Below are 22,065 nucleotides of genomic sequence, written 5' to 3'. Positions count from 1 at the left end.
AACGAATAGAAAATAGCGACGATTTTTTGAAAAAAATGAAGAGACAAACCGGAGAAACGAACCGGAGTCCTCTGCGTTGGCAGGCTAGCGCTCTACCACTAGAGCCAATGCCACATGTACCTTAGAGGATGCATATTGTGTATATTAGCTACACACGCATACATTTGGTATAGGGCCTGAACGTGCGGAGGAAGGGGGAGCGCATGCTGTCTATAGTTCTACCTTGAGGATGCGTGCTCTCTCTCTCTCTCTCTCTCCCTCTCTCTAGCTCTGACTTAGCATGGACCACAGCGTGCGGAAGAGGAGGGCAGCGCATGCTGTCTATAGTTCTGGCCTGATGGGGATGCGCTACTATAGTAGTAGTAGTAAACGTATGCTTTCTCTTTCTCTCTCTCTCTCTCCTACACTCTAACTCAGCGTGGACCACAGTGCGTGGAGGAGGAGGGGAGCGCATGCTGTTTATAGTTCTGGCCTGATGGGGATGCGCTACTATAGTAATAGTAGTAAACGTATGTTCTCTCTCTAGCTCTGACTCAGCGTGGACCACAGAGCGAGGAGGAGGGGAGCGCATGAGCAGCTATGCTTACTAACTACCCTCTTATCTTAAGTTGATTATATCTATCATAAATGTAGATCACAGCCGGTTTGAGTGTGATCAAGCTTCTCCACTACTTTCAGAACGAGAGAGCATCTCGGCTTACTATCTTCCCTCTTATCTTATGTTGCCTATGACTATCACAAATGCAGATCATAGACGGTTTAAGAATGATCAAACAAACTCATTAGCGCGGACGCGTGACCATCTGCGTTTAATACGTTTTTTGCGGATGACCATAAAGTCACCGGCACGTCAAGATTTATGAAGTTTTTTAGAAACTGGCAAACTTTCTAGCCCACATGGGGAGGGAAAGGTCACACCAAACGTCCTATATCACTCAAAGAATGTCTACGTTTGTGTGTAGCGTTACATATATTGTAGAAAAATCGTACCTGATAATAGTGTGAGTGTTTAGTAGGATTTTCGTTGGTCAGTCTTAAAGGAAACTGCGAGATGTTCACAGTGAAGTGCTGATTGTTTATTATTTAAACATAAGTAAGTTTTTATATTTTTATAAAATTTATTTAATAAAAAGAAAAAACAAACTATGGAGAATATTATTAAAGCGTGCGAGTTTTTAGAAACTGTGAGTATAATTTTTAAATAATTTAAAAATAATTAAATAACTTTTAGAATTTTTTTTAATAATAATATTATTATTCAATTTCAGCTTACTAATCCTACCGTTCAGGCCGTAGCAAGACAGCCGTTATATCGGCTATTAATTCTATAACGGAGAATTCCGGCCGTACTCGTCTGGGTTGCTCGCGACCGCCCGCACAAATTATTTATTCGGGGATTCGAGAAGCAAAAGACGTTTCCACGACTGAATAACGCGTCGAGCATAAACACGTTAAACGCACAGATTCGAAGTCGGGATAAGGAGTGATACAGCGGCGAATAAACACAACAGCGGATTAACACACTAGTCGTTTAATTGTCAACAATCGATTACAATACGGCGACCTCGGACTTATATACTACGAGCGGTACAATAACAAACGCGAACGCGAAGGTGAATCGGGGGCTGGTCAGCCGGCCGACTCTCTTGCGAAAACTAAATACTATAACAAATGCCCGACAAACACTTTTCGCCGATAGTCTACCAACGGGTAGCCAGCAGATCTGCCGTGCTACCAGCCATAAGCTGGCGCCCAAACATGCAAGAGAGAGAGACAGAGAGATAAAAATTTATTTTACTTCTACCGCCAGCCTTTTTCACAGCTTCTTTGGAACCTTTTATAGCCAAACGAATAACTACAAGCGCTCGATTGTTAGGCACACTACTTTTCTAGACCGTCTTAATAATTTTATTCAATGTAACTGATGGCTTTTTGAGTTTTCTACATTTCTTTCGTGCTTGGCGTTTTTTAAATCCTCTACCTCGTTTCTTACTACCTTTCTTCATATCAACACCCATGCCAAGCTTACTTTTAACTTTCATAATGTGGGCTACAGTGAAGGCAGCTGCTTTCACACCAAAACTGCTATTTAGCTTGCACTCTTTCCCAGGCTTTGCTAGAATTTCGTCAGCTTTATTTCTTGGTGCAATATCCTCCAGATTTTGCGAATAAGCAATATCATGTTTTTTACAAGCAACGTACTAATCGTTTGTTTAAATCTGTACCAGGACCACAATTCTGATATCCAGGTAAGTGAGGATATATCCAGGAAACTGTCATTGATATATTTTCAAAGTACGCTTAGGCAGTTCCTGTGAAACAAAAAACTGGTGTAGATGTTGCTTATGCAATGAAGTCTATATTAAAACAGAACGTACTCCTAGAAATCTACATGTGGACTATGGCAAAGAATTCTACAATTCAAATTTTCAAAGACTAATGACAAAGTATAAAATAAATCTATATTCAACCTATAGCAATCTTAAGACAACTATTTGTAAACGTTTCAATCACACACTAAAAAATGGCATGTGGAAAAAATTCAGTCTTCAAGGAAATTACAAATGGATCAACATTCTAGCTGATTTATTGAAATCTTACAATAATCGAAAACATCGTACGATTGATATGAAGCCTAAAGACGTAACTAAAGAGAAGGAAATGCAGGCGTTGAGACGATTCTCTTACGACCGACGTCTTTTCGTTAAGAGCCCTAAATTCCAAGTAGGCAATAAAATACGTGTGAGGAAGTCTAAACACGTTTTCGAAAAAGGATACACTCCTAACTGGTCTACTGATATTTTTACTATTCAACGAGTTGCGAAGACAAAGCTTATCACTTATCATTTCAGAGATTATATAGGCAATCTATTTGTTGGAGGTTTTTACGAGCAAGAACTACAGAGAGCTATGTATCCTGATGTTTATCTCATTGAAAAAGTTTTGAGGAAACGTGGTAATCAAGAATACGATAAATGGTTGGGATTCGACAACTCGCACAATTCATGGATAATAAATAATTTTTGTTTTATTTTAATGGTAAGAGCCCCAACCTTCGCTCTCACCTGTGGGGTACTTCCATTTAAGCATTATCACTTGTGAGTCCATTAGAACAAGTCGAAACCTGCTTTAGTAGAAACACCTGTGACTCATTTACCTCTCCACAATATATTTTATAATAAATTTATTATACATACTTTATTGAAATAAAGATACATTTTTGTTACATTAAATAATAAATTGAAATCTACCAGCGCTATGATATTCAAACTGTAAACAATATTTTTGTACATGATCTGAAAGTAATATATAAAGATCATAATGTTTCATGATGGCTCTTGAAATTCGATCTGGTAAGATAAGTATGAATTCAGCATCGAGCTCGAGAATGATTCGATTGTTATCTTCTTCCTTGAAGTTTGTTACTAAATAACAATGATTTTCTTCAAGTTCATAATGATTTTTCTCCGGTAGTGGATCAAAGGGCTTCATAGCTCTATTATTTAACATTTCTAAGTCCACCTTGCTATCGAAGACTTGAGAATAGTGGAGAAGGAAGAGGAGACTACTGTTGATGATTCTTCTAATAGAATGACGTTCTCCGAGCTCTTCACTCTCTCTTAAGACCTTTACCCCACTACTATACTTTTTTCTAGCCGCCACGACCGCCTACCTCCACTTGCTACTTCTTCCACCTTCACTTGCTGCTTCTTCCACGTCCTCTGAAATTTTTAATTTGTTAAGTGTATATACTATACAATGATTTTTTAGTATATGTTCAAGAATATGATTCATCATTATTATACGTTTTTTAAATAGTACTTGCGATATTATACTACTTAGTTGCATAATACGATGTTGGGAGAGTTCTCGATCTCGTGCAAGCTGCTTCCACAATCCTTTCCTCGAGTTTTTGTCTTCAATAAGAAGATGATGAATTTGAATATTATCCGAGAACCATACATACTTCGAAGCACGAATGCTCTTCTTGTTTCTTCTAATAGGCACCATGATGAATCACAACAGGATAGTCTTGCTATAGCTATTTCTTCTCACTGAATGTTGGTAAAGCAAACTATGCATCTTTCTTATAAATATATTAGAACTCGAATGACTGCCCTCTATCGGAACTTAAGGTTAATTATAGGAATAGTGAGAGCCCCAACCTTCGCTCTCACCTGTGAGGTACTTCTTTTCGAATCGTCGCTCATGAGTCACCTTTACATTGAGATAAAATTCATTGGAAAGGGCTACATTATGAACTTTTTTTTTACCTTTCCACAAAAGGAAATAAGAGGATAGTTAAATAAAGGAAAAAAAGACTATTCAATTAGATATATGTTTTTTGACGGTAAACGTCTTATTAGCGCTAACGGCCCAACCATGCAGCTGCCCGCGAGGACAGCACCTACCGGTTGGGGAAAAAGGTGACGAGGAAATTCAGCACGCGACGGGACGGAACGCGCGCGTATGAAAATGAGGCAGTCGAGGATTAGAATTCGATCGCCGAGTCGTGCAGCGAATATCTTGAATATTTTCTCGAGTTTTCCTAGTGCCGAGATGAGCTGACCTAAGCCTGCAGGAGCCGTGCCTGATAGTGAACACTACGAGTGTGCGTGTAAGCGTGCGTGATTGGAGAGTTTCACAATCGAGGGCGAAACCGTGAACGAGAGGCGGCATCACTCTCATATAAACGTTCGCCGAAAGAATAGTGTGTGCTGCAAGAGCCTCCTTCTTCGTATCACTTGTTTCCCGTGCGAGAATTAATAAGGTAAGCTGGCCAGCTTAATTTCGCGATCGCGACAGAATTGCTAAATAACTAATCTCTCGTATTCGCTAGAAAACGTGTATGTATTATCTCGGCAAACAAAGAGCGGCGAGCGATCCGACTCCGCATGTTATTGTCGCGCGAGCGTCATGTAAACATAAACACGCTGGCCGAATACAGTGTATAGTTTAGAGGAAATAAACGATCTCGCATGTGATATTGATTAGAATTTCATCGTATTTATTTCAATAGTAGATAGTTGGTTGACTGATACCCGTTCCCTCCTGCTCTCCGGTTTTCGTGTTTGAACGTATAGGTAATCACGCGCGCTCTTCGATACGATCGTGCGTATTAAATCGAATAAACGGTATCAACCCCGTCACAGTTTTTTATTATTCATAGTGCAGGTATTTACATTAGTATTATAATACATTTAATTATTATTCCTTGAAGATACAATTATGTTTAAATTCGAAGTTTAGACTCACTAGTCTGGTGTAGGTTTTTTAACATATCTTCATCTTTTTCGAGTACGATATTAACCTTTTTGGGCAAGAACACATCAAATTCGTCATCTATTGTAATAACAACGCTAAATCCATATTTCATTGTTAATGATCTAACTTTAGTAACTTGATATAATGTGTTCGATGTAAGTTGGGACATCGCCTTCCGAGGAAGGATAGTCGTTTTGGAAATCTTATTTATTGCTGAGAAATCCTTTTTGTATGATAAAAAATCAAAGAATTAATTATTTATTTATTTATTACTAAGGTATTAATAAACTAAAATTATTTAAATATCTTCCTTGTCTTAATGGTTAGTGGAAGATGTATTAGAGGTTGAAATAAGACTGTTGCTTTAGTGAGAGCTGAGCAACTGTTTCGAACAAGAGTGAGCTCTTAGTTTTATAAGTGACATCCCCACTCTTAAAGCTCAAGCCGTCGTCGCCGCATCTCTCTTTTTCAGTCTCCCCTCTCCCTTCGTAACCTAATGTACTCCCTCATAATAGCAACATTGAACTCATCCTTCATAACACCAAGAACTTTTTTGTTAGCTAGAGGCATTCCAAATTGATTATCAGCAGGATATTTCGATGTGTCAAATTTATCAATGTCTACTTTTATGATCTCATACATATCGACATCTTGAATTTCATAAATGAGGCTGTCAGTATCAATATAAAGTAATTTACATTTTTCACCAATTCGTTGCTTCATGTAACCATAATGAAAGTCATAGACTAATGATTTTGAAAGATCTAATATACATAGACCGATGTATATCGGTTTTTTAATACTGATAGTTGTCCAGGATAATTGAATAGCAGCTAAATTTTCATGAAAGATGGAACTACTATGCAAATTTGGTTGGGCAATTCGAGCTTCAGCGCCATATCTACCACCCCATTGATTGATCAGTTTGACATCTTTTCGTTTTCTTTCGTCTTCCATCGTTTTTCCATATACTGCATTAATAATAAGCTTGTAAAATAATTTTTCAAACTCATTTTTAGCTTGCTTTCTTTCTTCAGTATTTAAATCAACATATGGTTTCAGCCATTGTTTTTGTTTGAATTCTAGCGCTCTATATATCTTTTTGAGTTTTAGTCCATACTTGAGAGCTTGTTTTAACGCTCTATAATGAATAACGTATCGTTCTTTATCATAAAGCGTTGTCAAAAGTTTTTTCTGTTTTGATCCAGGTGGTTTAGTGTGTTCGGAACAGAGAGGTAGATCTTTATGATCATCATGGAGCTCTTGTGGATACTCTAGATCTACTTCTAAAATATATCCTACGTCGCTATTATTTATAATATAAGAGATATTGAAAAAATTTGACATATTCACATTTGAAACCCATTAGAAGCCCTCAAATGGTAGTGATTGAGTCATAGCCCAACCATAAAGGTTGTTTATGTCATAATTCATTAAAATTTTGTTTGGCTCATCCTTATTGAATTCTTCACCCATATATTTATTGTTTGCTTTTGAAAATCTATTGCAGCATTGACTAATACCGCCACGAATACCTTTTGAATGAATAAAACCATATCTATATCTATTAATAGTTCAAGCTTCATATTTGTATATTTTAACATCGCGCCCCATGTTAATCCAGGGGTAGTGTAATAATGAGCAGGATCGAGATCATATGCATTCTTACAGGTTGATCGAAAATTTTCAAAATTATCAGCTAGTAAAAGTACATCAGTTTTCAGATAGAGATCAGAATACATTCCTAAATTTATTTTCTTCCAAATACTACCGAAAATATTCCATACGTTTTGAGCATGCTTATATTCTTTAGTAGGAATATCACTATCTGTCAATTAACTATGAAATTTTTCAATAGATGGTAACTCTGTCTCAGTGTATTTAAATTTTGGATGTATTCATATGGGAAAACTCCTTTTCTCTTGAATAAATTAATCTGTTCTAAAGTGTAATTATCTTTCTAAATTCTCTCTGTACAATATCTAGCTGAGGTAAATAATATGCTAATTTATCTAGAGATGTAGGCATAAATCGAAAGGAATCAATAAAACGAAAGCTAATTCGACTGTTTGCAACTTCTTTTGTGAAGGATATGTATCGCCCCTTGTTTTCAGCGTGAACAGAGATCTTTTCTTCAAATTCTGAGTTAGTAGCAATTTCTGTTATAATAAAATGTAAGTTATAGCCTGTAAAGTTATGAAATACGACTGGTATGAAAGCAGCATTTTTATAATTCAAATTGCAATGATTGTGAGCTACACCTCTAAATTTTCCTGTTAAATGACAATGATCGCGAACTCGTTTTTGGTTACCTTGAAAATATTGGTTGCAAATTTGACATCTTCTTGCCGTTTTGAATGCCTGTTCATTAATAAATGATAAATCCATTTTTATTGCATTATTACATATCTTTTCTAACTCAATCACTAGGGACTTCAATTGCTTTATAAACCATATTGCTGGTGATTCATCTTCATTTATTTTTTTTCTATATGGCTTATATATCGACTTACTATCATCAAAACGGCATTTTACATATAATCCAATGCTATAGGCTTCATGTTCTTGGAAACTATGTCTCTTAACATCGAGATTTCTATTTGGATCTTCTATAGGTTTTAACAGACATTCAAAATCAGCGTATATAATAAATGGAACATTCTCTTTATGCTTAAAATTTTTAAATTCTAAAGTATCATCGTCAGGTAAATCAATCCGACACTTATTTATTTTGGAACTGTCAACTTCATGAGATTTCAAATTTTCCTCGTTAGTAAAATAATGATTGCAACTTTTTCAAAGAAAAAATTTTTTCAGTATGTTGAGTAACTTATCTACGAATGAGAGCAGATAAAGTTTTAATCCATACGTAGTGAGTTTCTAATTAGAATTTTTCATCATCTATTGATATTCGGAGTGTATTAGTATCATTTTCATCAAAATATTCGTTTTGTATTAAGAGTTAGTTCACATGTTTAGTTTGTTTTAATTTCGTTATATAGCACGGTGAGACTTCATATTTCTATCCATATTTTTTTAGTATATATAAATTTACACTTATATTATTCAACTTTTCAAATTTAGGTGAACTTTTTATTTTTACAGGGAAGTTTATACCATCAAAATTCAGTTCATTCTCATAGGGCTTGTACTTAATTACTCTGTTTGGATTTCTTTCAACTAGATGAAGGCATGAAAGTATAGTCCATTTAAAACATTCATTGTCTTTATTTTTAACATTAACACAGGCTCTTTTATTATCTATGCTGGACGGTAATGGCATATATGAGCATGGTTTAAATGGATTATACTTATTTATATTAATAGTGAGACCAACAATAGTTTTTAACAACCAGCCTGTGTCTCTTTCTTGAAATTCTGTGTTTAAGTACAATATCTTTAACGTTATTTTGAAACCATCTATCAAGATCAGTAGTCTTATAAATGCAACCATTTTCTGTATTGAAATATTTGATTTGAATATCTTCTTCTTGATTTTTCTTTATGATAAATTGTGATGCCATTTCTGTATTTATTTTTAAGTTATTATGGATAGCAAGAAATTTAGGTATTTTAATTTGTAAAAGTTGATTTACGGCAACTAGAAATGTTTTTATATCTAAATGATGCTGATTAACTATACAGACTGTACTAATTCGCTTTTCAAAGGGTGAATGAATTGGTCTCCAAACAACTCCATAGCTGTTAATGGTTGTATACTTCCACCAACTTTTATAGTTTTATTAAATTGACTTTAATAGAATTCAAATGACAAGCACAAGTTTGACACCTTTGTCGAATTGCTCTACTTAAATCAGATCGTTTCATAAATTCATTAATTGAAATTATAGCATTAATTGTTAGATTTCTCCATCTAATACAATCGTCTGTATCTAAATCGTCCGAATGATTATAAGCTTTCCACAAATTTTTAATTGTTTCTTCAAAATAGGCGATAGAGGTCATGTTGTTAGTTGTCTAGTTTTTATTGTCTTGTAGAGTCACTTGTCTATAGTTGTATAAAGAATTATTATGATGAAAGGATGGAAAAGGTAGTGAACAGCTCTAAAATGAACTTGTTCTCAGTTGGAATTAATATTGATTTGTTTAACAAATCAATAAGGATTCAACTAACTACTGAGGAACTACTTGCAAATGGCGTAAGGTAAGGCAAGCTTAGCTCGCAGGCTGTCTCGAGAGACTGCGCTCTTTTGCTGGGCCAAAGCGGTTTTTAAAGGTTAAGTGAAGTCGCTGCCAGCAAACTGGGGGCGCTGCCTATAAAGTGAGGGCGCTGTAGGCAGTATAAGGAAGTTTAAGGAAGTATAAGGAAGGGATAGCTCAAACGAAAGAGTGTGGGTGAACCGACTGTAGCACCATCTAACTTATTAATTTAGTTTTAAAGGTTTATATATAGATCTTCAGAATAAAAATATAATCATTATTGCTTTGAGATACGATTCAGCTCACATATCATAGAGAATAATGGGATTTATACTCTAAGATGGACTATATTTTAGATATTCAAGGCTTTTAGAGTCCTAATAATATTTTTATTTGTAAGGAGTTTTCATATTTACCAGTATATTCTAATACTTCACCTACAGTACTACTTTTTAAACCTCCATATCATTGGCCTTAAACTGTCTATTGAATATCAAAGTGTTAATAAGTGGTTCGAATTACATCATCATGGTATTTATTTTTATTATCGTTAATTAACAATGATTTTATTTGAAATATTTAATAAAACCAATTTTATAGGTATATTATGGAGAAATGGTATTTTACCATATAATTTTTTAAATTGTACTATACGTAGTCATTTACAAAATTGTAGAAATATTTATGTAAAAATATTACAAAAGAAGCAATGGCTCAAAAAAATTATTCCTGAAAAGTAGGTTCAAATAATATACAATAGTACAAAATTTTAAATTCGAATTTAATTAGTTTTATTTAATTACAGAAATATTTTAGATATCGAAACTGAAATGAGATGTCCGCGATTGGAAGATTTAAGTCTTAAATTTAAACCATCATGCATATATTTGCCTGAAGCAATCCGAAAAAAACGCACCGATTTATGGAAAAACAATTCATGGCTTTTGGATCACGATAACGCATCTGCTCACTCGTCGTTGCTTGTTCGTAATTTTTTGGTCAAAAACAATACCGTAGTCGTGCCCCAACCTCCATATTCACCAGATATGGCTCCGTGTGACTTTTTCCTGTTCCCAAAGTTGAAGAGACCCATGAACGGACGGCGTTTTTCCTCGATTGAAGAAATAAAGGTCGAATCGCTGAGAGTGCTCAAAAACGTACCAAAAAGTGAATATCAAGAGTGCTTCGAAGATTGGAAAAAACGCTGGAATAAGTGTATTATATCTGGGGGGATTATTTTGAAGGGGATTACATTGATGTAAACAAATAAATAAATATTTTTTTGGAAAAACGATAATTCCGGGTACTTTTTGAACACACCTCGTATATGTTTCATATTTGCTTCGTCTTGTCGAAAAACCGCCAACAAATTAACGTTATCTCTTACAAGATGTTTAGGAATACGAGCATACGTTTGTGAAAGATAAAAGCAGTCGACACTTCTATGTCCACTCATACAAAAGAAAGCACGCACGTTGTCTTGCATCTCGTATGAGATGTCATTGAATATCATTATCGAATTGGGTAATGCATGTTCGGGAGATGCGATCGAAAGTATGTACGCAGCAGGTGATTGGAGATAGAGTAATCTTAATGACGAATTGTCTGTTAGTCATTTTATTGCTTTTTTTTGCCTTAGAGATAAGGTTTTTGAGTTAGCCTTGTTTAGTTGCGTTAACATCCTCCAACATGCCCTTGTACCTTTTTTTCTTTTGAAGTTATCTTGTATCTTAATTACGAATTGCATACTGAGCAACTAAAACTAAATTTATTACCTCTTCCGTTTAAAAACAATACTTTCACTATTTTTGAATGGAGCTTCGAGAGTAGGAAACTTTTGGGAGGAACGAAATAAAAACGTCTTCATTTTCAGAAAATCTTTCATTAGTAGACTAGGTCTCCAAGAGAAGACTTCTTAAAAAGTGAGTAAAGTTAAGTGATTAAAAAAGTGCATCATGAATTCATTGGAAATTATTCAAATATTAAATGCTATGATGGTATTCATGGCGAATGTAAGTAAAACAAAAGCAATCTTTATATGAATATTATAATTTAATTTATATATCTTTTTTTAGACTCCTCCAAACCTGCTGGCGGGCATTCCGACAGCAACATTTTATCATCTATTATTAGCAATTTTATCAGTCGTAAGTAATTTTATTATATATTTATTTTTAATTATTATAGTTTTATATATTGTATTTTTCAGCTCCATTCAATCATGGTTGATCCTGCTCAAAAACTGAGGATTGGCCAGCTGCTGCAGGGCGTGATCGAGGTAAGAAATTTTACTTTTTATAATTTGCTTCCTATAAATATATAAATATATAAATATTTGTTTGTTTTTAGTTGCAGCAGATATTGGAGTTTTCTGAGCGCTCGGCAAGACAGCTGAGCTGATGCCCAAAGAGCCGCTCTTCAAAGGGCTGCAGTCGAAAGGGCTGCAGCCGAAAAAGCTGCAATCGAAAAGGCTGTCGCCGAAAAGTCTGCAGCTGAAAAGCCTGCAGCCGAAAAGTCTGCAACCGAAAAGGTGATGGTGGAAACAGCGAGGAAAAGAAGAAATCCCTTTGCGTCGTTACCCCCCAAAAAAAAATTTTTTAAGGTATAATTTTTTTTATTAATCATATCATTAATTATAAAATTAACATTTTAAAAATTATTATTTTTTTTTCAGATAAACGATGTTGCTCGAGAGTCCTTATGTAGTATTGAAAATACCCTTACAAGGGTAAAATCTACTGCCGCTGACATCACCACCACCACTACTACCGCCACCACTACCACCAATGCCTTCACCATCACCACCACTGCTGCCACCGTCACCGCCGCCACCACTACTACCACCGCCACCACCACCATTACAACCGCCACCAACAAGCGTAAAATAAAAATGAAAAAAATAGAAACTGTAAATATAATGTATCCCGGAATGGTTCGAAGGCCAACACAACCTTCCAAACCATACGGTAAAAAAAAATTAAAAAAAAACATCATGTAAATAAATAATTGTAATATTATATTTAATTATTATATAAATAAATAAAAAAATTAATAAATTATATAATAAAAAAGTGTCTCTCTCTCTCTCTCTCTCTCTCTCTCTCTCTCTCTCTCTCTCTCACTCTCCTCCGATAGTAGGGTGCTTCGTTAGTAAGCTTATGCTGGCTGAGTCTAGGCTCACGGAGAGGGGGTAGCGTCTCTAGCTGCTTGCTAGGAGCGTGCATAGTATAGCTCTTGGAGAGGAGGTAACGTCTCTTGCTGCTTGCTAGGAGCGTGCGCCGTATAGCCCTTGGAGAGGGGGTAGCGTCTCTAGCTTGCTAGACGTATAAGCTGTATAGTGAGGATACTGCTCCCTCTCTCTCTCTCGCTCTCCTTCGATAGTAGGACATGTGGGCCCTTGGAGAGAGGGTAGCATATAGCTTGGTAAGCTATATGCTTCTCTCTCTCTCTCTCTTTCTCTAAGCAAGCGCTATAGTATTTTCATTAGATTTCGGGAACCTTTCAACCTCACAGTTGATTTTATTCGAATATTAATTAATAAAACTTATAGAATTTTCGTTTAATTATTAATTTATTGTTCATTCAACTATACATTGAATATAATACAGTCTGTCTATAATCTTTATTTTCAGTAGTTGACATCGCTATATTGAAATATTGAGTTGAATTTTTATATGTAATATTGTCTACTTCATCAATACCTTCCATTTCAGATTGCTTCAGTCTAGCTTTTATCCATGAAAACAATCTTTGTGCATTTGTAACGGCTCATACAAAGTTAGCTGGTTCATTATAATGATATGTACATATTGTTTCTAATGGGTAAGGTAATGCGCTCATTGGTGGACATCTCATCTCGCTTTCAAGTTCTAAAATTTTTCTAAAAAAGGATTTTTAATTAATAATGATTTTAATTTCTAACAAAAAAATAAATAAATAAAAATACTTACTTTTCAGGTAAAATTTTTTGTAACCATTGTTTCTTTGTTAATCCTTTTACATAAATATTTCTAGAATTATTTAAATGATTGTTTAGTACACGTGCTAAATTTTTATATGGAATAAGACCGGATCTCCATAATAAACCATAATGACACGTTTCTAAGAAATGATTCACTTTTCGATACTTGATAGGAAGTTGAAACCAATGATATGGTGGTTCGAAGAAAAACACAGTTGGAACAGTATCTATATCTAATGGTAGATATGCGAGTTCTTTACAAACTAAAGTCTCGTTTAAACTTTGTAAGCCTTGAAAATCTATTACGAAATCCATTTGAAAAGATGCTGAAGTTAATGTGAATTCTAGTTCCCAAAACCGTTATGAGAGTAGAGGCACGTGTTTGTTCTATATACTATAAAGCCTATACCTCACTATTCGAAAGTAGAGGGCGCCATAGTCACCATACCTCACCAATCGAAAGTATAGGGCATCATAGACACTATATAGTATGGTTATAGGTAGTTTTTATTAAATTCCAACAATATATATAATTTATTTTCTTTTTTATTGAAAAGCATTGTATGCATTGATTACATAATGTCTTGTTAATTTCAAACTAATTTTTTAACATTACCACTAATCGGGTTACATTGTACAATACGATCGTGTAATATTAAGCAGTAGGCTGCAGTATCTTCAGGAAAATCAGACCGAGTTTCAAATTCTAGGCGAACATCGACTGGCGCGCTTTTTAATGTTTCATTTTGTTTGGAGCAGTCTATAACTATTAGCGGCACTTTATTAATGAAATCTTTTTTATTGAGTAACGGCTCGTTTTCTTTACCATAATAAGCGTTTTGAAAATTAGTATACATATCGTAGAGAACAGCATACTGATTTTGATTGATATTCAAATTGAGATTTCCATACGGATAGCATTGTGAATTGAGGAATAGCTTCACATTACTAATATTACAATGATCAAAATTACTAGAATTAAGACTCGCCGAACTTTTACGTTTAGTTTGAAAAGCTAAAATAACAAAGCGAGGCTTTTCCAATTGATTGGCAGTCTGAACACTCCAAACATGATTTGATGTACGTGGTAATTTTGCATACTCATACATTTCCCAAGTACGATAACTCATTGTAATTGCACGATCTCGTCCGATCTGATTGAGTAATTTGATTTTTTCTTTGTCTGCAACCATCGCATATGGCATCAACCATTCAACCTTAGTTAAAGTAATTTTTGTTTTTTCTGAAGCAGCAGGATTGCCTATTAGAGCACACAAAATAGCATTCAAATCATCTCTTGATCTTGTGAGAATAAGTTCATGCTTGACATTGACTACAATTTTCCGATAATCTTCAGCAAAGCCCATCAATATACTAAGAGGTATAGTAACATCAAAAAAACCTAGAGCATTACATATTAAAACTTCATTGTTATCACCATTCCAACCGGCATTTTCAGCGATAGAGCTCTGACATGGATTGAGTGAAAGCCAATTTTTCATGAGAGTTGTTAAGCCTATATTTTTCACTTTATCAATTTCAATAGGATTTATTTCATATCGTATTTCCTCGAATAAATGACAGAGGGCGTTGTTGACTAATAAAGTGTTCTCCACTGGCGTAGTACCGTCCGGCTTGGTTAACCTACCACAAATATGAGTCATACTGCGCGATGGAAGCAGAGATAAATCTTGATATTGAATTGCTATATGAATTTCATCGCTATTATTGAAATATGATAATGAATAAGGCTGATGCGCATGAACTTCATAATGAGCTATAGACTCATCGAAAGCGACAGCTGAATGAATGTCTAGAATTCCCTCCATATTGTTGTTGTTGTTTTATACAACACACTAATATGCACAATATTTTCTTCTACGATTTTCGACGACTTCTAGTCTCAAACTTTTCAGGAATTGAATGCTCTGAGGTGTGAGCGGTCTGATAGCTCGCTGTTAACTGATTGCTGTTCGACATTTTTGTCTTTTAATATAGCCTCGGCCGCTCTTTATATTGTAAATGATACCCATTACTAAGATATGGTCTTTATATGTACTCGCACTGTGATGACTTCTCCTCGAAAGTTAACTAGGTTTCCGTCTTGATCAACTATATGAATTTGAAAATGATCAATGCTCCTCACAGTGACTGGCGATTGTAGGAAACTATATTCGACTATTGCATGAACCGTAACAGAAAAGTAATTTAGACAAGACATTTGGCGTTCGCTTGCATGAAAATACATATGTCATAGGCAATTCTCCAATTTCTTTCCAAAACGATAATGTGATTGTGAATGATAAAGCATTCAGCAAGACGCCTGGATTAATGGAACTTCTCTTTCGTAAAGAACCTAATTCTAAATTAATCAGTTCATCAGATATTGAAAATTATATAAAAATTCTTGAAATCACTAACGCTCATCGTAAGAGATATGAAACAAATGGAGAATATCGCAATAAGCGTGTAAATAAATTCAAAAAGTGTATTGGTCCAAATTTATCTTTAAGTGGTAGTGCTAAGAAGCGAAAATTGACTATTGATGGAAGAGGTCTTTTTCCTAACTATAAAATAGCAAGAAAAGGTATATTATTTGATTATGTATATTGGGATGATCCAAACCAGCTCGTTGATCGATTGAGATTGCTTATCGCTAAACAAACCGCTGGAAATCCTAGTCATATTAATGAAATTCATTCAATCATTGAAGAATTACGTGAAGCTGGCTATTAAGACAATTCTAAATATTTCTCAGTAATAAAATGAGTGTTGATGTGTTTGGACGTACATTGAAAAAAAGGAGGGTAATCAAGGTCCTCCTGGTATAGGGTATAATATCACTAAAGACGGACAATACGACGCGAATGACAAAAGAATTTGTTATATAGCTGATCCTCAGGAGAGTAACGATGCTGTAAACTTACGAACGTTGCAAAAAACTATTGAAGCTAACGTCGCTACGCCTACGACTACGATAAATAATCTGCAAAAAACTAGTGAAGCTAACGTCGATACGCTTACGACTACAATAAATAATCTTAAAAAATCTTTAAATATAATAAGAACACAATTACGATCGTATGGAGAAGCGATTCAATCGGCGGTGGACACTTTTCCCAAATCATATTTCCCAAGGACTGTTTTCCCAATGCCCCTTTTTCCCAAAACCGTTTTTTCCAAAAAGTGCCATTTTTCCCAATATGCTGATATTTCCCAAAAATAATATAATCAACAATACATTCAGTAAAACCAATTTATTAACTTTCTAGAATTTAATATTATAACCAACAGCTTGTAAGTACGCATATATATCGTCATTGCATACATATTCATGATACTTAGTGACGATCCCAAAAATTTTTTCTTCAATTTCCCGTCTTTTTTTGTCGGTACATTTCTTTACGCGCTTCCCCAGCTGTAACTGAAGTAGCATAATCTCCACGTCTGCCTGTTCTTTTTTCAATACGTCAAAGAACACGTATAAGCTGGGGTGTGCTTTACCGACGACCACTTGAAATGCGTTATGCCAACTTTCCGATAAGTTATTCGTGCGAGCTTTGCCCTCTAACACGGAGTTATATTGATTCCACAAATTAGGCGGATACCGTGGAAGGCGATATTGAATCCTTAATCGTACTCCGTAGCTGCTCCGCCTTCTTGCACCAGCGCGACGTATATATGTACTCTCGAAATAGGCCACGATAGGCTCAATTTCAACAGGTAAGTCGTCGCGTATGCGTGCAAAATGAGATTGTACTTCATCTACTGGGACGAAAGCCAAAGCACAGAGCACTTGAATACCTTTTTTTATTCGTGGATCAGTAACATACTCGTTTTGAAGTCCTTCTTGCTGAACGCGACGATACACACTTTGGCGTAAATGAAAAAAGCAGCATGAGACTATTTTACCAAACGTTTTTTCCGCGGCATTCACAATCGCTACTTCGAAATCAGTCATTAATTTAGTAGGTAAGTTTTCAAGACCAAGATTGCGTCCCTCTTCTGCAATAATTTCGAAGATTTTGATGTAAGTTCGTTCTTGCTTATTCTCCACAAGTGCATGTACGAATGGTAAGCCAATCTCCTGTGCTTTATTATTGATGCCAACTTGAGTTACAGCTCCAAGAATAGAAAAAATTTGATAAAACATGGACGGTGCCATTTTAAATGTGCCGTCAGCAAACCACGTATGACATCGGAATAGCCGTTTCAAATTGTCGGGCGAGGCAAAAATAATAATTCTACCGAGGCTTTCATCGTGCTCGTCATCACGATAAGAATCGTACAGGAGAAAAGGATGCCCGCTTAGTGTTTCCGTATATTGTTCGGCAATCTCTTCAAAATCGGACATTCGGATAGGGTTGGAAGGCGTTTCAGTAAGACGAGCGCGTGAAATTTGTTTTCGCATATTCAAACGGTCTGGAAGTTCGTCTAAGACTTCTACAAAGTATATGTATTCATTCATAAAAAATATTTGAGCTTGTCAATAGTTTCAATCAATTTTTCTACCTGATAGAACTTGACGCAAATGTTTACGCATTATCTGAGCTGGAGGCATTTCTGGATGCTCCTCAGCAGTTCTTTTAGCTGAATTCAAAATTTATTTACTGCCAATTTTAAAACGTACAACTTTATAATTTCGACGATGTAACCTACATTACGATTCAAAGACTGTAATGAACGTGAAGGTAGCAGTTAAACAAATACAAAACATGCAGAAACATAAACCAAACGTAAATTTAAAAGTATTCTTGTTCTTAACTGTACACATTATTTTGGGAAATACTAAAATTTTGGAAAAAAAAGTACTATTGGAAAAACGGTTTTGGGGAAAATAACTTCCGGGAAAAAAAGGCTTTGGGAAAAATGGTTTGGGAAAAGTGTCTTCCGTTCGATTCAATATTTACAAACAAATAATTATAATGATAATAAGGAGAAAGAAATAAGGATTACGCCGTCTGACTTTTCATTCAATTATAACAAATAGATTGAAAAAATGAAACATCAAAGAGTGGTGGATGAGTTACATAAACCAGCACGTCGAAACTATCCTCGTCGAAAAGTCGATATACGTGGAATAGATGAGACGTGGCAAGCTGATCTTGTTGAGATGCAAAGCTATTCTAGAGAGAATAAAGGTTTTCGCTATCTATTAACTATTATAGATACGTTCTCTAAATATGCTTGGGGAGTTCCAGTAAAACAGAAAACTGCTACAGATGTCACTAACGCAATGGAGTCTGTATTAAAAAAGGGACGCATTCCTAAAAATCTCCAAGTGGATAGAGGCAAAGAGTTCTACAATACAAATTTTCAAAGTTTAATGAAAAAATATAAAATAAACCTTTATTCTACTTATAGCAATCTTAAAGCATCAATTTGTGAACGTTTCAATCGAACACTAAAAAATATTATGTGGAAAAATTTCAGTATAATAGGAAATTATAAGTGGATTGACTTTCTCCCCAGTTTAATAGAATCTTATAATAATCGAAAACATCGTACAATAAATATGAAGCCTAAAGACGTGACTAAAGAAAATGAAATGCAGGTCTTGACACGATTCTCTTACGTTCATCGTCTTTTCAAAAAACCGAAATTCCAGGTAAGAGATAAAGTGCGAGTAAGCAAGTCTAAACACGTTTTTGAAAAAGGATATACGCCTAATTGGTCTACAGAAATTTTTACTATTCATCGTATTTCGAGAACTAAACCTGTAACATATCACCTACTAGATTATCAGAAAATCCCATTGTTGGAGGTTTTTATAAGCAAGAACTACAGAAAGCTATGTATCCTGATATTTATCTTGTAGAAAAAATTCTCAGAAGACGGGGTAATGAAGTCTATGTAAAATGGCTTGGCTTGGATAATACTCACAATTCTTGGATAAATAAGGAGACTATACAACAATGAATTACAAATATAAATTTATATGTATCTAGCTTGTATTTAAATAAATAATTGTTTTCATTTATAAATATTACATTGTTTTTTTTATTTTAAGGATAAGAGCCCCAACCTTCGCTCTTACCTGTGAGGTACTTCCATTTTTTATATTCGACACTAGTGAGTCCATTAAGACAAGTTGAAACCTGCTTTAATAGAAACACTAATTACTCATTTACCTCTCCAGAAAATAAATTTATATAATACAATCTTTATTGAGATCTAATAAGATATACAAATACATTTACTTAATATTAAATTGAAATCGATTACATCCATAAAATTGAATGTTCCGTCGTCACGGAAAGAGAGAGAGAGCGTATGTGTGTGTGTGCGACTTGTAGGTGCGCCCCGAAGTGGCGGCGCCACCTACTTGCGCGCGCGTTCGTCTTTTCTCGCTCGCGCAAAAAGAAGGGAAGGGAACGGGTTCGCGCGCGTTTTTAAGTCTGTAGGTCACGGCCAGCACGAGAGGAAGGAAGCAAGACCAGAACGTGAGGAAGTCATCGCGCGAGACAAAGGAGATCGCACCCGCCGATCTCACGCGTCCGGAAAATACGAAAATCGCAGAAAAACGTACTGCGTACCACGACGCGAGTTTCGCAATCAAGGTCGCGGGCGAATCCGCCGTGAAAATTCCGTCCATAAAACAACTAAACGAGGGTCGACCACGTCGACAGCGCCTTCGGGCCAACACACGGGCCGACCACGTCGGCAGCGCCTTCGGGCCATCACACGGGCCGACCACGTCGGCAGCGCCTCCGGGCCAACACCAGGGTCGACCACGTCGACAGCGCCTGCGGGCCAACATTTCTACAAGTGTGAGTGAGTGCGGTGTGCGGGAGCTCCCCGGGTTCGGGTCGCGTTCGTGCGCGTCGTGCATGCTGTCACGAGGCAGCCGGTTTTTCCGCGCGCGCGTGCGGGCTGCGAAAAGCCACGCGATCGCCGCTTTTCCCGCGCGCGCCGTAGTACGGCCACGAGACTGCCATTTTTGTGTGCGATTATACAAAGACTTTTATGCGTGCGTGCGAGCGAGTCAAACCCGTCACGTCACCTCTTGCAAAAGCGTTTGTTCCTTTGTTTTTACATTCAATTCTACTTGCGAGTTCTTTGTCATCTGATATTTTGATTTCTCATTTTTTTTCTTTTTCTTGTGTTGTGTTCAAATAAATGGGTTTTTTATGCCGCAAGGCTTTTTTCCAAAATACGTGAGATTCATTTCGAAAACCTTAATCATTTTCAAATAAATTTTAATAGTGCTGACATGCCACCTAGGGTATGCCAGGGTTCATTCAAATAAATTCATTGAATAAATAATGTATATTTTTGTACTCTATCAGAAAGATAAATAAAAAGATCCAAATGATGAATTATCGCTCTTGACATTCGGTCCGGTAGAACAATTTCGAACTCACAATCGAGTTCAAGAATAATTCGAGATTCATCTTGTCTCATGAATGTTATTAGATAATTCTCATCTTCATGCAATTCATAATGACTTTTTTCAGGAAGTATATCGAAAAGCTTCATTCCAATGTTATTCAACATTTCAAAATTTATCTTGCTGTAGGTAAAGAAATCTAGAATGTTACGTATTCTTCTTCTAATACTACTTCTACTACTACTACTTCTACTACTGCTCTCACTGCTGTTTGTACTGTTACTGCTGCTGCTGCTGCTGCTGCTGCTGCTACTACTGCTACTACTGCTACTACTGCTACTATTGCTACTACTGCTACTACTGCTACTACTCGATTCTTGAGGCAGAATGAAGCTCTTCGAGGCTCACAGCTCTTTTAAAACCTTTCCCCACTACTTTGGTTTTCGAGCCGCCACAACCGCCTCCCTCTACTTTAAATTAGATTTCCATTTTATTTAACATATATATAGTGTGATGATTTTCTAATATAGGACCAAGCATTCTATTCATCATCAATATACGTTTCTTGAGTAATACTCGTGATATAACTTTATTCAATTCAGCAATACGTCTTTGGAAACGTTCGTAATCCCGTGCTATTTGCTCCCAAATACCTTTTCTAGAGTCTTTTTCTTCGTATGGAAGATGATGTATTTTAACATTCTTCGCAAACCATACATGCTTAGAAGAGGAGTGAGATCTCCTGTTGTCTCTTATAGCTGGCATGGCTAAGCTTCTACTACTACTACTTCTTCTTCTTACCAATGCTTCGAACAGAATGGTATCCTATCTTTCATAATACCGAGAACCTTTTTATTAACTAACGGCATATTAAACTGATTATTTTCTGAGTAATCTGATGTATCAAATTTATTGATATCTTCTTTCATTATTTCATATATATCAACATCTTTAAATTCATATACGAGGCTATCTGTATCAGTATAAAGTAATTTTGCTTTATGAGGTAGTCTTTCTTTTATGTAGCCATAGTGGAAGTCATATACTAATGTTTTTGAGAGATCTAGAACACAAAGTCCAATATATATTGGTTTTTTAATACTAATAGACGTCCGTGATAACTGTATTGCTACTAAATTTTCATCAAAGATTGAACTACTATGAAAGTTGGATTGTGCGATCCGTGCTTCTGCTCCATATCTACCACTCCATGCACTAATTAATTTAACGTCTTTTCGATTCCTTTCATCCTCCATAGTCTTTCCGTATACTACATTAATCATGAGTTTATAGAATAACTTTTCAAATTCATTTTTAGCTTGTTTTCTTTTTTCTGTATTCAAATCTA

Source organism: Phymastichus coffea, unplaced genomic scaffold, assembly GCF_024137745.1.
Source record: "Phymastichus coffea isolate CEN01 unplaced genomic scaffold, Cenicafe_Pcof_1.1 PCOF00012, whole genome shotgun sequence".
Classification (NCBI taxonomy): domain Eukaryota; kingdom Metazoa; phylum Arthropoda; class Insecta; order Hymenoptera; family Eulophidae; genus Phymastichus; species Phymastichus coffea.
Note: the sequence above shows the minus strand (reverse complement) of the source record.